Source organism: Bos mutus, chromosome 18, assembly GCF_027580195.1.
Source record: "Bos mutus isolate GX-2022 chromosome 18, NWIPB_WYAK_1.1, whole genome shotgun sequence".
Lineage (NCBI taxonomy): Eukaryota > Metazoa > Chordata > Mammalia > Artiodactyla > Bovidae > Bos > Bos mutus.
This window is the reverse complement of record NC_091634.1, coordinates 62,296,463-62,309,575: the sequence shown is the minus strand read 5'-3', so window position 1 is coordinate 62,309,575 and position 13,113 is coordinate 62,296,463. Positions and strand designations below refer to the sequence as shown.

The 13,113-nt window shown below is 40.3% G+C and overlaps 1 pseudogene; it reads left to right on the top strand.

Annotated features, from left to right (window-relative positions):
• The first annotated feature begins 4,508 nt into the window (after nt 1–4,508).
• On the top strand, nt 4,509–6,832 carry LOC102286143 (olfactory receptor 5D13-like; annotated as a pseudogene).
• The last annotated feature ends 6,281 nt before the right edge of the window (nt 6,833–13,113 follow it).

The following is a 13,113-nucleotide window of genomic DNA, read 5'->3' as shown; positions in this document are numbered from 1 at the left end:
GGATTCTTTTTTTTCTTTCCAAGTCATTATAAGTCATCGAAATGGATTTGAGTTGTCATGATTTCAAGTTTATAGTTAACCATGAGACATTTACATCAGTTGAATTATAGTAAACTGTAAGAGTTGTTCAACACTAAGACACTAAAGTTAAAAGACATGCCTGTGCTTAGTTGCTCAGTCATGTCTGACTCTTTAAGTCACAATTCTATGGGCTTTAGTCTGCCAGGCTCCTGTGTCCATGGCAAGAATACTGGAGTGGGTAGTCATTCTCTTCTCCAAGGGCATCTGCATGACCAGTAATCAAACCTATGTCTCCTGCATTGCAATGCAGATTCTTTTATGCCATCTAAAGCAGATTCTACCTAGAGAAGCCTAAATTTAAAGGATATATTTATTTAACACCACATAGAAAGAATTGGTACATTGTGTGCAAAGAAGTCATGTCTTTGCCCCACAAAGTCCTGAATATAATTTGGTAAAATTCTACTTAATATAAAATTTATTTGTTCTTGGTACATAAATCATCAAAAATAAAATTAAGAAATCCACACTTCAGAAATAGTTCCAGCTAAATCTAAAATAGTCTTTCATGTCAGTCAAATTACATATAAAATAGCTATTGATGTACTATAATAACATAACAGAGAACTTCATTGGTAAGTAACATTAATGGTAGATTGAATTGGGGCCCTACTAGTATCAATTAAAGCATCTTGGTTAACCTGATTTAATTTTGCCCAACTATCAAAATCATGGACTTCCCTGGTGGTTCAGATGATAAAGAATCCGCTTGCAATGCAGGAGACCTTGGTTCTATCCCTGGGACGGGGAGGCTTGGGGATCCCTAGAAAAGGGAGGCAACCCACTCCAGTATCCTTGCCTGGAGAATCCCATGACAGAGGAGGCTGGCGGGCTTTAGTCCATGGAGTTACAAAGATTCAAACACAACTAAGCAACTAACACACTTCACAGTAAACTCACATCCAGTCTATAGAGTGAATTCTATTTGACATATGCTGTGGTGCTTCCCATGTGGCACTAGTGGTAAAGAACCTGCCTACCAATGCAGGAGACGTAGGAGACATGGGTTCAGTTGGGAGGATCCTCTGGAGGAGAACATGGCAACCCATTCCAGTATTCTTGCCTGGAGAATTCCATAGGCAGTGAAGTCTGGTGGGCTACAGTCCATAGAGTGGCAAGGAATCAAACACCACTGAAGCGACTTAGCATGCACACACCTTGGTATCAGGTATACCCAGCCCCTCCTCCCTAGACTCCACTATCACATAAGATATATATTATCTGCCAGAAATTGGGGGGAAAGCCTAATACCTCTTTGTGAAAGACTATTTTTCACCCTGCTAAGCATTTTGTCTAATAGTAATTCTATGTTCATCCATGTGAGAGGAACCACCAAACTTATTCTACAGTGTCTGTAGTGATTCCTAGTGGCTCAGATGGTAAAGCTTCTGTCTACAATGTGAGAGACCCAGCTTTGATCCTGGGTTAGGAAGATCCCTGAGAAGAAAATGGCAACCCACTCCAGTACTCTTGCCTAGAAAATTCCATGGATGGAGGAGTCTGGTGGGCTACAGTCCATGGGGTCACAAAGAGCCAGACATGACTGAGGGACTTCACGACTTCAATAATTAAATATGCTGAGAATATTTTCACATGCTTGTTGGACATTTGTAAATTTTGTATCTGATTTGACTTTTTGTCTTTATTCTTTCTTTTCTGTACCTTTTCTTTTCACTTTATTGATAATGTTTTTCATATACAAATATTTTAAATTTTGAGGAAGCTCAATTTAGCAATTTATTTAGTTATTGTCACTTACGTTTTGTTTCCTTATCTAAAATCTACTGCCAAATTCAAGGCCATGACATTTAAGGCCTGTATTTTTCTTGTAAGAGTTTCATAGTTTATGCTCTTTCATTCAGGTCCTTGTTCACTTTCTGAGTTAATTGTTGTATATAATATGAGGTAAGTGTCCAATCCCATAATTTTACCTGTGAACACCCAGTTTTCCTGGCATCATTTATTTGAAGAAGAATCTATTCTTTCTCAAACGAATATTAAGAGAATCATAACCTCAGAAGCACCATGATGATGGTGAGGTACATTTGGGAGAAATCAGAGCCCGTATAGGGCACAGCTACCCAGTCAAAATGTATTTTGAATCTTCCACTAGTGAGAAATAAGCTTGTTGTTATTGTTGTTCAGTCACTAAGTCATGTCCAAGTCTTTGCCACCCCATGGACTGCAGCATGCCAGGCTTCCCTGCCCTTCACTGTCTCCTGGAGTTTGCTCAAACTCATGTCCACTGAGTCAGTGATGCCATCCAACCATCTCATCTTCTGCTGCCCTCTTCTCCACTAGCCTTCAAACTTTCCCAGCATCAGGGTCTTTTCCAGTGAGTCAGCTCTTCATCTCAGGTGGCCAGCACTGGAGTTTCAGTTTCAGCATCAGTCCTTCCAACGAATATGCAGGGCTGATTTCCTTTAGGATGAACTGTTTTGGTCTTGCTGCCCAAAGAACTTTCAAGTCTTCCCCAGCACCACAATTTGAAAGGACAGTTCTTCAGCACTTTGTCTTCTTTATGGTCCAAGTCTCTCATCCATACCTGGCTACTGGAAAAACCATGGCTTTGACTATATGGGACTTTTGTTGGCAAAGTGATGTCTTTGGTTTTGAATATGCTGCCTAGTTTTGCCATAACTTTCGTCCCATGGACCAAGTGCATTTAATTTCACGTGTGCAGTCACCATAAAGCAATGATTTTGGAGCCCAAGAAAGTAAAATCTTTCACTGCTTCCACTTCAGCTCCTTCTGCATCAAGTTATTATTTTTAACCTGTGTCCTTAAGGCCAAGATGGGTGGTTACTGAAATTAGTGAAAATATCATCCTTTTCATAAACAGATATTTTTAGAAAACATATCATCCAAAATTTCTTTTAGATTCAGTAATAAATATAAACATCTGAGAACATTCTATATTTGAAAATCCAGTGGAAGCTGTTTTCTATCAATAGAATCAATAGTGTAAATATAAAATAAAGTTTATAGTACAAATATTGTAAAGTACAAAATAAACCGTATAATTATAGTTTAGCAGCCATATGTTTAGAAACATAGGACTATATATATATATATATATATATACACCATCATAAGAAAATTTTAAAAATTAAATATGGATTAATAAAAGATAAATCTATTGCTGTATAATTTCCTCTTGTGGATTTATGTATTTTATATACACATAAAATTTTTTTAAATGGTGTTTTTATTTCTTAAGATTAAATGAGTAAAGTTGATAATACAAATGCCCTAAGTCTTTAGGGAAATAATATACAATCAATATACCACCTGGGACATATTTCAGAGTTAAAATGTAATTAGTTGAATTGCAGTCATCAAGGCAGTACTTTAGTTAGGTTCTCTAGTTTTCAGTCATGATGGCATATATTTGTGATAAAGTTTGGTGCCAGGATTTACTTTTCAGGCTTAATCTTATCTTTGGTATCTCTGAGTTTTCTTAACAGGTTGGAAAATCATAATATATGAAATAATTAATGAGAAATACTGGGCACTTTTACTATCCTTTTCAGATGTGTTTCTATTAAGTACTAAGCAGCAGCATTGCTGGAGTTCATTAATCTTAGCAAAGAGTTCTTCACTAAATTACTCATTCAAGTTCTTCTGTATTTAGGTGAGTTGACTCATGTCTCTTTCGTTTTGCTTAAAAAGAAAATACAAAGATCCAGTAATCTTTGTAGGAGACAGACACATGTGTAGAACAAAGTGTCCACAAAGAACCACTTTTGCTGAGAAGGTTTATGGAGTTATATTCCAATTCCTTCTTTCAAATAATTTTTATCCTAGTTTTCTTATTGGTATTCACCATAAAGTTGTAAATGGAGAATTCTCCTTTGGGCAAAAGGGAGAATTATAACAAAATGGGCCTTGTCTTCAAGATTTTCCTGTAATTTTCTAGAAATAAAGTGACAGTAATAACCATATTTATAAATAATAGGAATATAACCTACAGTAATTGTGAGTGATAAATATGAAACTTTGTATACAGAAGGGATGAAACAATGAGTCATGTCTATAAAAGTAGGTGGTAAAATAAAGCAAACATCATAAGAAAGAATAAAATGGGGAAATAAACTATAGAGAAATAGGCATGTACTATACAGCAGAGGTTGATAAATCCACCTTCACTAAAGAAGGATGTATTAAGTGATAATGAGGTTGAATTTATAGATCCAAGCAGTTTTTGGAAAAGTCATACTGAATAATGTTAATGTTATGCATTTGCTATTAACATTTATTTGGAATCTTAAAGTCACTGTTATATTAAACAATCATGGAAAATTATTCTCATAATCTTGCACAGAGCATTTTAAATTGAAGGAATGTGGCTGGAATAATATAGTCATAATCAATCTTTGCAGTGCTGAGACCTTACAAACTATTGTTACAGAGGGTCTGTTGTGGACATGGTCCTTGGAAGGTATCTTTCTTACAAGTTCATCATGTGGGAATCAGAGAACGCTAATAGTGTGGTGGGAAAACCTAGAGGAAAATAAGGAAATATGCATCTTAAACCAAGTGTTCTAATGAAATTCTACAGTGTTTCCATTGTGTGGCTTCTAGAAGAAGGGATTTCTGCATTGTCTTCCCCAATGTGTCCACCAGTTGATAGATGTCCATGCTTGTGCTGGATTTTCACAAGCATATCAGATGTTTGAAATCATAACAATTATTCATAATTCTAATATATAAAAAGGTAAATATCTGTTATACCATGTCTTACAGCATTTGAATTCATTATTAAAGTCTCTAGTTCCAATCTAGTGATTTAAAATTTATATTAATATTCTTATCTTACTATAGAGGAAATGCATTGTGATCAGTAGTAATCAAGAAATATTCTGGTGTCCCATTTGAAATAGGTATTTTCCAGCCACTTTTCTTTGGAAGAACTAAAAACTTAATTCAAAATGGCAGAGTATATATTTGATCCATTCTGAAGCCTATATGCTTTCTCCAGTACTTTCACAGTTCTTATTTTTGTCACCCAAATTCCAAAATCTGCTACAATGGAAAAAAAATAAGAGTTTTCTGTTCAATATTCTTTCAACTATTATCACAGGAAACATAGCACATATTTTGTTTTGAAACTTCTGATGAATAATACAATTGGGTATGAAGAACACATTTAAATAGTTTCAAAATTAATTCAACATAAGTGAAAAAGTTTAGTATGTCTTGTAGCATAGCTCCAGAATGAGCTGAGAATTTGGAATAACTAGGAATATGAAAGGAATTGAAAGGAGACAGAACCAAGAAAATATTATAACTGTTTTGTAGAAATGTTACCATTATACAAATTAGCATATAAGTTAATTGTCTCATAGCTCAGGAGGTGAGGCAGGTAAGAAACTTGGAACCTAATGATGTTTTTCTCTAATACATGTAATTGGATTGACATATGATGACATATGATATGATGATATCATATCATATGTCATATCATATGTCATATCATGTCATATCATATCTGAGTTTTCACAAAGCTCAGAGTCACGCAAAGACAATGTGTCTTGAAAGCAGCTGATGATAATGAATTTTATTATTTGAAATAAAGCAGGATCTAATCTGTTTTAGTTCTTTGTTTCTGAAGATCATACACAATGAAGATTATTGGCTGTATAATTGACATATAAGTGAACATTAGCATTTGAAATAAAACAGAAGTATAGCATTTACAGAAACATTGTAAACAGAGACCCAGTGAGCTTCACAACACATTTTCTATTCTCTAGCCTATTTCAAAGTTTAGTTTTTACTCTTCTGGATCAACATTGATATTTTGTCCACAGGAACCAAGCAAACCAGAGTGCTGAGGTCACTTTCATTCTCTTGGGCTTCTCAGAATATCCTCAGCTCCAGTTGCCCTGTTCCTAGTCTTTCTGACCATCTACAGAGTCACTGTGCTGGGGAACCTGGGCATGATCCTGATCAAGTCCAGTTCCATGCTCCACACGCCCATGTACTTCTTTCTCAGCCCCTTATCCTTCCTTGATTTCTGTTACTTGACAGTAGTTACACCCAAGCTACTAGAAAACTTGGTTGTAGAAGACAGAACCATCTCCTTCACAGGATGCCTCATACAATTCTTCTTTGTCTGCATATTTGTGGTGACAGAGACATTCCTGTTGGCAGTGATGGCATATGACCAATTTGTGGCCGTTTGTAACCCTCTTCTCTACACCGTTGTGATGTCCCAGAAGCTTTGTTCCTTTTGGTGTCTGCATTATACTCTTGGAGTATAGCATGTTCCTTAATATACACACACTTTTTATCAACATTGTCCTTTTGTGGGACTAAGTTCATAAATAACTTTGTCTGTGAGCAAGCGGCCATTGTTGCTATTTCCTGCTCTGACCCTTACATTAATCAGGAGATCATTTTAGTCTCTGCCACATTCAATGAAGTAAGCAGCCTGATGATTATTTTCACCTCCTATGTTTTCATTTTTATCGCTGTCTTAAGGATGCCTTCGACTGGGGGGCACCACAAAGTCTTTTCCACCTGTGCCTCCCACCTGACCACCATTACCATCTTCCATGGGACCATCCTTTTCCTCTACTGTGTTCCTAACTCCAGAAGTTCATGGCTCATGGTCAAGGTGGCCTCTGTCTTTTACACAGTGGTCATCCCCATGCTGAACCCAGTGATCTACAGCCTCAGGAACAAAGATGTGAAAGAGTCAGTGAAGAAATTAATCAATATTAAATTGTTCTATGATAAAATGTAAAGCTAGAAGGATTTTTTGAGAGTAAGAGTTTCTCAATAGCAAATCGAATCATGAACCTATTTTAACCTTGCAATTGACAGGCCAATTTCTGTTCATTATTTTATTTTATTATAGTAACTTAAAAAAATAAAATTTCAAATAAAAATAAAAGTCTACTTAAACTAAAACTTTGATACAAACATTGAATTGTAATTTTTAGTGTGTATAATATCTGATCTTGTATTTTTCCTGGTTAAATTTCAGTTTAATTCAAGTCATGTGAACTGTAGGACTCTTAAAATGGTCTGAAGAGTTATAGCCTACAATAAGGAAGTTTACGTCTTAATGTAAAAGTAGTACGTTAAGAGCTGCTCAGCATAAAACTCTAAGCATCTTAAGACTTTATTAGTTCCATAAGAAACACTTTGGCTTTGGAAGATTCCCAGGCAAAAAAGACAAATTTGAAATATATTTAACTTAAATAGTTCATAATATGGTATAGTTTAAATATAATTGATAATATAACCAGGTATAAAATATTTTCTATGTGCTAGTGCAAGAAAATGATACAAATTTTGGAGATATAATGTATACCTATCACTTGTTTTTCCATATACATCATTGCAGTTGTATATTTTAAAATGTATTTATCTATCTCTTTTACTAGAAATTTTACTTAGATAATTTTTGATTCATTTTAAGTTACAGTATCTTTAAACCAGTTCTCCCATGATAGTATAACAACCAACAAATGATTATGATTTAGTGTACAGATTTCAGTAAAGCATTAGCTATTTATTCATGAAAAAGAAACATTTATGAACTCCAGTAGGTTGCAACAATGGCTATTTTTGAAAGAGTGACTTTACTGAGGCAGCTCTGCTGATATGCAGCAGGTCACTCCAGCTTCAAGGCTGAGCTAATCAAACCAACTAATCTTCAGTCTACAGACCTGTATGTAAACCATACTCCTTGGATCATTCTTATGTTGAAGCAATCAAGTCCCTGTTTGGGTCTCATATATTAACTTTTTACAGGTCAAAGTTAAAAAAAAATGGCTAAACTCAAAGGCAAGGTTTGAAAAGTTTTGCTTCTTGTAGAGCTATTATGTTCTAGATCAGGGGTATAGGGTGACATGAAGAAGTTGACTCAATATTTGTGCGTGTGTGATGCGTGCCTTCTCAGTCAGGTCTGACATTGTGATGCCATAGACTGTAACCCCTCACGCTCCTCTGTTCACAGAATTTTCCAGGCAAGAATACTGTAGTGAGTCACAATTTCCTCCTCCAGGGGAACTTTCCAATGCAGGAATCAAATCCAGGTCTCTCAAGATTGAACTGGAGTCTCTGGCATCTCCTTCATTAGCAGGCAGATGCTTTACCACTAGCGCCACCTGGAAAGCCCTGGCTCAATATTCACCAAAGATTAATTAAAACATTTACCTCAACACAGATATTCTTTCTTGATAATTCCAGGTAATTCTATAGCAAATAGCAGAAAATCCATGACTATGACTTGTTTTACCAAAGGTTTTAATAATTGATGGGTCATTGGATTGCTTTAAGCAAATGACTGAGACTAAATATAACAACTTGCCTTTCCTATTTGTGTCTTACTAGCTGGTTTTAGAAAAGGCAGAGGAACCAGAGATCAAATTGCCAACATCTGCTGGATCATCAAAAAAGCAAGAGAGTTCCAGAAAAACATCTATTTCTGCTTTATTGACTATGCCAAAGCCTTTGACTGTGTGGATCACAATAAACTGTGGAAAATTCTGAAACAGATGGGAATACCAGACCACCTGATCTGCCTTTTGAGAAATCTATATGCAGGTCGGGAAGCAACACTTAGAACTGGACATGGAACAACAGACTGGTTCCAAATTGGAAAAGGAGTTCATCAAGGCTGTATATTTTCACCCTACTTATATAACTTCTATGCAGAGTACATCATGAGAAACTCTGGACTGGAAGAAACACAAGCTGGAATCAAGATTGCCAGGAGAAATATCAATAACCTCAGATATGCAGATGATACCACCCTTATGGAAGAAAGTGAAGAGGAACTAAAAAGCCTCTTGATGAAAGTGAAAGTGGAGAGTGCAAAAGTTGGGTTAAGGCTCAACATTCAGAAAACTAAGATCATGGCATCTGGTCCTGACACTTCTTGGGAAATAGATGAGGAAACAGTGGAAACAGTGTCAGACTTTATTTTGGGGGGCTCCAAAATCACTGCAGATGGTGACTGCAGCCATGAAATTAAAAGACGCTTACTTCTTGGAAGGAAAGTTATGACCAACCTAGATAGCATATTGAAAAGCAGAGACATTACTTTGCCAACAAAGGTTCATCTAGTCAAGGCTATGGTTTTTCCTGTGGTCATGTATGGATATGAGAGTTGGACTGTGAAGAAGACTGAGCACCGAAGAATTGATGCTTTTGAACTATGGTGTTGGAGAAGACTCTTTAGAGTCCCTTGAACTGCAAGGACATCCAACCAGTCCATTCTGAAGGAGATCAGCCCTGGGATTTCTTTGGAAGGAATGATGCTGAAGCTGAAACTCCAGTACTTTGGGCACCTCATGCGAAGAGTTGACTCATTGGAAAAGACTCTGATGGTGGGGGGATTGGGGGCAGGAAGAGAAGGGGACGACAGAGGATGAGATGGCTGGATGGCATCACGGACTCGATGGACGTGAGTCTAGGTGAACTCCGGGAGTTGGTGATGGACAGGGAGGCCTGGCATGCTGTGATTCATGGGGTTGCAAAGAGTTGGACACGACTGAGTGACTGAACTGAACTGAACTGAACTGAACTCTTTTGAACTGTGGTGTTGGAGAAGACTCTTGAGAGTCCCTTGGACTGCAAGGAGATCCAACCAGTCCATTCTAAAGGAGATCAGGCCTGGGATTTCTTTGGAAGAAATTAAGCTAAAGCTGAAACTCCAGTACTTTGGCCCCCTCATGCGAAGAGTCGACTCATTGGAAAAGACTCTGATGCTGGGAGGGATTGGGGGCAGGAGGAGAAGGGGACAACAGAGGATGAGATGGCTGGATGGCATCACTGACTGGATGGACATGAGTTTGAGTGAACTCAAGGAGTTGGTGTTGGACAGGGAGGCCTGGCATGCTGCAATTCATGGGGTTGCAAAGAGTTGGACACGACTGAGCGACTGAACTGAACTGAACTGAACGGGCTTCCCTGGTGGCTCAGATGGTAAAGTGTCTGACTGCAATGCGGGAGACCAGGGTTCAATATCTGGGTCGGGAATATCACCTGGAGGAAGAAATGGCAACCCACTCAAGTACTCTTGCCTGGAGAATTCTATGGACAGTGGAGCCTGGTGGGCTACAGTCCATGGGGTCGCAAAGAGTCAGACACGACTGAGTGGCTTCACTTCACTTCACTTAAATCATGATTAAGGTTTATAAGCAGAAAGTAGGGAGGGACCATGTGTTGTGGTTTTAATTCAACATATTAAATATTACATTTCCTTCCATGATTTAGAGATTCCATGAAAATTAAATATTTACCATAATGCTTTGCACAAAAGCAGAGAGGACCTCCCACGTGGAGACACGCACACCCCACCAGCAGAGGACACAGCCTCACCCCTCGAGAGGAGCCCACCACAACTTGAGAGGAGCCTGCTGAACATCACACACGAAGAGGAGCCCCTCTTCTCCTAATACACATGAACCTCACACCACAGGGATAGAGGAGCTTGTACACCACCACTAGAGAGAATCGAAGCCCCCACAACTACAGAGTGGACCCCAACCACAATGATAGTCCCTTGCCAGAACTAGCAAGCAGCCACCAGTCAATACAACAAGACAGGAGCCACCCTGCACATCCCTGCTAGAGATGAGTCGCCCCAAGAGAACTCGACAGGAGGCCCACCTGCAAGTCTCCAGGAACACTGAGCACCAACCAAGCTCGAGGAGAACTCTGACATCCCTGCCATGAATCCAGTACAATCCTGCATTCCATGCTGCAAATCCAGAGGAACACTGATTCCTCACTGCACTTCGAGAGGAGCTCTCAGTCCCCTTTGGCAACTCTCAAGGAAACCCCGAGTTTCCAGCAACAACTAGAGAAGAACCCCAGGTTCCTGCTGCAACATGAGAGACTGCCCAACTCCCCTTCTACAACTCGAGAGGATACACGACTTCCCAACATCAACTCAAGAGGAGTCCTGACTCCCCTGTTGCCACTCAAGAAAATCCCCAGATTGCCATCACAACTCAAGAGGAACACTGTGTTTCCCTCCACAAGTCGAAAGGACACCGAGTTCCCTCTCAACTCATGATAAGGCCTGATTCTCTTGCAGTGACTCTAATGGAACCCTGACATACCCCTCACAACATGAAGGGAGGTCTGACGCCCCTGTTGCTACTCTAGAAAAACCGTGAATTCCCCAACTCAACTCAACAGGAGGCCTGACACACCTTTCACAATTCGAAAGGAAATTGGAGTTCTGTACCTCAACATGAGATGAGGCCTAACTCCCCGGTTGCAACTTGAAAGGAACCCTGAATTCCCTGTTGCAATTGGAGAGGAACCCCAAGTTTCCCACCTCAACTCGAGATGAGGCCCTATTCCTCTGCAGCAACTCAAGAGGAATATTGAGGTTCCCCTCGAAACTCAAAAGGAGGCCTGACTTGCCTGAGGCAATGTGAGTGGTTCACTGACATCCCTGTCTCAACTCGGGGGGAACCCCGAGACACCCATAACAATTCGAGAGGAACCCCGAGTTTGGGACCTCAACTCAAGATGACGCTGGATTCCACTGCAGTGATTTGAGAGAAATCCCAAGTTCACCCTCACAACATGAAAGGAGGCCTGACTCCCCTGAGGCAACACGAGTTTCCCTGAGGTCCCCGTCACAATTTGAGAGGAACCCCGAGCTTCCTGCCACAACTCAAGAAAAATGACAATACTCCCCTTAAACACTAGAAGTGGCCCGATTCCCCTGCAGTGACTCAAGAGCAATACCATGACCCCCTCACAACTTGACAGATGGCTTGACTCCCTTTAGGCAACTCCAGAGTTTCCCAGAGAAACCTGTTGCAAATTGAGAGGAACCTCAAATTTCCTGCCACTACTTGAGAAGAGCCCCGTGTTCGCCACCTCATCTTGAGATGAGGGATAATTCCCCTGCTTCAGCTTGAGACGAAACCCGACTTTCCCCTCGCACCTCAAGACGAGGCCTGTCTCAACTATTGCAACTCAAGAGGAACCCGAGGTTCCTGCTTCAAGTCGAAAGGACACCAAATTCCCCTCAACTCGAGATAAGGCCTGATTCTCCTCCAGTGACTCAATGGAACACCGAGATTCCCCTCCCAACATGAAGGGAGGTCTGACTCCCTTGTTGCACCTCTATAAAAAGTCTGAGTTCCCCACCTCAACTCCAGGAGGCCTGACACCCCTTTTACAACTCAAGAGGAAAGTGGAGTTCCATGCATCAACACCAGATGAGGTGTGACTCCCCTGCTGAAACTCAATAGGAAACCCGAGATCCTTGTTGCAACTGGAAAGGAATGCTGAGTTTCCCGCCACAACTCAAGAAAAACCATGAGATTCCCCCCTCAACGTGAGTTGAGACCCTTTGCCCCTGCAGCACCATGAAAGCATTCCCAAATTCCCTCTCACAACTTGAAAGGAGGCTTGACTCCCTTTATGCAACTCCAGAAGTTCCCCGAGATACCCATTGCAACTCGGCAGGAACCCCAAGTTCCCCGCTGTAATGCCAAAGAGCCCCATGTTCCCCACCTCATCTCAAGATGAGGGACGATTGCCCTGTTTTGACTGGAGAGGAATCGTGACTTTCCCCTAGCACCTCAAGAGGAGGTCTGTCACCTATTGCAACTTGAGAGGTACCCCGAGGTTCCTGCCACAGGTTGAAATGACACCAAGTTCCCCCTCAGCTCGAGATGAGGCCCGATTTCCCCACAGTGACTCGAGAGCAATCCTGCGTTCTGCCTTGCAACTCTAAAGGAGGCATGACTCCCTTTATGCAACTCGAGAAGTTCCCCGAAATACTCGTCTCAACTCAAGAGGAACACCGAGTTCCGCCTCAACTTAGAAGAGCCCCGTGTTCCCCACCTCATCTCGAGATGAGGGCCGATTCCCCTGCATCAACTCGAGAGGAATTTCGACTTTCCCCTTGGACCTCAAGAGGAGGACTGTTCCAGAGTTTCTTGTCACAAGTTGAAGTGACACTGAGTTCCCCCTCAACCCTAGATAAGGCCTGATTCCCCTGAAACGTCTTGAATGGATCCCCGAGCTTCCCCTCACAAC